This window comes from Sinocyclocheilus grahami, unplaced genomic scaffold (assembly GCF_001515645.1).
Source record: "Sinocyclocheilus grahami isolate Dianchi unplaced genomic scaffold, SAMN03320097.WGS_v1.1 scaffold68.1, whole genome shotgun sequence".
Taxonomy (NCBI): Eukaryota; Metazoa; Chordata; class Actinopteri; order Cypriniformes; family Cyprinidae; genus Sinocyclocheilus; species Sinocyclocheilus grahami.
Genome location: NW_015505247.1, coordinates 1,266,597 through 1,270,102, shown reverse-complemented (window position 1 = coordinate 1,270,102; position 3,506 = coordinate 1,266,597).

The following is a 3,506-nucleotide window of genomic DNA, read 5'->3' as shown; positions in this document are numbered from 1 at the left end:
GCACAAACTAATGGTGCTTCAACCTGCCAAAAGGGGAGGAGCCGACCACTATATAAGTCGGCTCTGAGTGCCCTTTCGTCAGAATCTTTCAACTGAAGTGACAGTCATCGATTCGCGTGCAGGCTTATAGCACAGCAGCCTACGCAATGCTCATTCCCTTATCTCAGGGAACTGATCTTACGTTAGTAACCGGAGCATTCTCTTCTGAATGGTCTCTATCATTGCATCGCAGTTGCTTCTGGGGAACACATCCAATAGCACCATGCTATAAGCAAGTGCAGAACTAAGCCGCTCTGCAAGCACAGCCCCGGAGCACCCGTACTGAGGGCTCCAACATGCATGAGCTAATATGAGCCCCAAGCTGCTTAGGCTGAAAACTACATAACATAACCCTTTCCACTTACAAAGGGGATTAGGTAGACTTAAGCGGACAAGATCCATGCCTGTAAGGCAGGGACATCCAAGTTATAAAATCTAGTGAAGGTAGATGGCAACGACCAGCCAGCGGCTGCACAAATATCACCAATAGAAATCCCACACACCTACAGCAGGACACTGCAAGCCTGCTGAGGCATAAGCCAGGGCTATAGCATAGACTATTCAGCGAGACTATCCAGAAAGAAGGTGGTCTTAAGTGACAGGGGCTGCAAGTCAGCCAACTGGAGAGGCTCAAAGGGAAGACCTCGCAGAGCCCTGAGGACTATAGATAAATCCCAAGTTGGCACAGTATGAGGGCGAGGCAGATTCAATCTCTGAGCTCCCCTCAGAAACTTAACGACTACGTCATTTCTGTTGACTGACTGGCCAGCCACGAGAGAATGATTCGCCGTGATGTCTGCCCCATATTATTTGAGCATGGGAGGGTTGCGCCCTTTAGGCGGCAGCTCTTGTAGAAAGGTTAGCACGTAGGTTAGCCCCTTGGTTCAGCCTGCCCAGCACATGAACTGCTCTCAGTGAGAGGAGTTTGCCTTGTGCCCATAAAAGGAGGCCTTGAGCAAACCTGTGAAGGGAGCGTGACCTGAGACCACCTTGGTGATTGATAAAGGCTACCACCGTCATGCTGTCTGAACAAACCAGGACGTGGTGCCCCCTTAAGGCCAGTAGGAAGATATTTAGGGCTAGAAAAACCACCATCATCTTGAGGAAGTTGATGTGTAAGCGTTGCTCCAGGTTTGACCAGGAGCTGAACACCGGTCTGCCCTGGTACAGAGCTCCCCAACCCGAGTTGGAGGCATCTGTTGTGACCACCTTCCTTCTGGAGGTCGGTCCCAATGGGACGCCTGATTGAAACAGGCAAGTTTTCCAAGGGGCCACAGCTCTAATGCAGCGGTGGGTTACCCTGATATGAAAACATCCCAGGTGCCAAGCAAGCACTGAAGAGGCCGCGTGTGAAGCAGGCTCAGAGGAATCACAGAGGAAGTAGCCAACATGAGGCCGAGCATCCTCTGGAAATCCCCTGAAGTCCTCAGTTTGACGCCACTAGCCGCTGAATAGTTAGGGAGTGTTCCCTAGGGAGTGTAACTGTCCCCAGAAAGACCATTCACTGGCTGGAAGACAAAGAGCTCTTGACTAAATTGATTCTCAACCCAAGCCGCTCCAGGTGGCTGAGCAGCAGCGACCTGTAAGAGATGAGATCCCATTCTGATCCAGATAAGACTAGTCAATCGTCAAGGTAATTCAGAATGCGGATTCCCATCTGTCTCAGAGGGGAAAGAGTCACTACTATGCACTTCATAAAAGTGTGTGGGGCCAGAGACCGAATGGCAGGACGGTATACTGATAGGCCACTGCCTTGAATGCGAATCTCAAGAACGGCCCATGATGGGGGGCTGACCAATCCAGGCCGAGATCCTCCACAGCTTTGGTTAGAATGCGGATCAGCTCGCTGTCCACACTGGGCCATGTTGTCTGCATTGGAGGTGGGGTTTCAGGCTCTTCGCCGGAAAACACCCAATCTTCAGCATCTGAAGCCGTCAATGACAAGAAGTCATTAGCAACACCCTTCTCAGATCCGCCAAAGGAAATCAAGCCGCTCGCAGCCAATGAGGGGGCGCTGATCCTCACGTGTGAAGCACACAGGTGGATTGAGGTGTTGGGGGGAGAATGAAGCGCGTGAGAGGTGCTCCAGCGTAAGTTAATTCGAGCCCCGTCTTTGAGCCCCGCTGGTCCGCTGTTGCTTCCTTCTAGGGGAGAGAGGAAACGGGAGAGCAGAGCAGGGAGGACTGCCTTCATTAAAGAAGGTTATCCATGAGCGGAGAAGGGCGAGACTCATTCCGTCCCGGCGGGCGCAGCCTCTGCATGGGCACTGCACAGACAGGTGATGCACTCACCGTGCCCATCTGCATTATGCAGGGGTTCCCTGTACAAGTCACACTGGCAGCGCGACATTTGAAACAACGTCGCTGGAAATTTGCTTTTAAATGCACCAGATGGCCGCAAGGGAAGGCTTCTGGCTTCTTCCGCTGCCAGGGGCTCCTTCTTAAGGCACCGAGCAGCAGACTGAGCTTCTTTCTTGCAGAGTCAGCAAGGAGATCATCTTCGTCGCTGAAGGAGAAAAATCCTGAAGAAATGGAAGACCACTTATATAGCAGTTGGCTCCTCCCCTTTTGGCAGGTTGAAGCGCCATTGATTTGTGCAGTTACACTAGCGTGAACAAATCAGGCTTCAGTATCAGAGTAAACAGGAGTTTCCCCATAAGCGTCAGCGATGCAATGGGAAAAACTGTTCTAAAGGTAACTCTAATTTCAACTTTCAGTTAACAGCTAATCCTATAGACCAATTCAGAGTAGACGTCACAAAACACTGGGAACAAGTGGAGATAAATGGGTAAAATCCATGGAATAATAGAAAAAATATTTTTGTGCCTTTTGATGTCAAGATCGGAATGCAAATAATTTTTATAGAATACTGTCGTCAAAGACGCCATTTGAAGCTATACGCAGACGTTTAAATGGACATACTATGGATGAAACTGTTATGATTACTCTACTTTTAAAGCATAAATTCGATTTAAACAATAGGTCTACATAATATTCACATATGCTGTTCATAGGGGACGTATTGTATTAGCCCTACAGTTACAGCATGAAATATTATTTAAACCTTACTATTAGAAATATTATTTAAACCATATTATTAACATTTTTACATAACATTTATTTATTTTATCTCACAATTCTGACTTTTTTTCTCGCAAATGCAAGTTTATACCTCCTAATTCGGATTTTATAACTCGACTTAACTCAAAAATAATGAGTTTGTCAAATCTGAGGGAAAAAATCCAGAAGAGCCTAGGGGAAAAGAGAGAATGACGAGTTGTTTTTCCTTATTAGAATTGTGAGATATAATCTCGGAATTGCGAGAATAAACTCAGAATTTTGAAATATAAAATCAAATTATATATATATTTTTTTATTCTTGTATTCCATGGCTCCATAGACTGCCGCTGGAAAACCGTCATTTTCTGCCTCCAGGTAGGCTCCGCCCACAAAAACCGTCATCCCTGT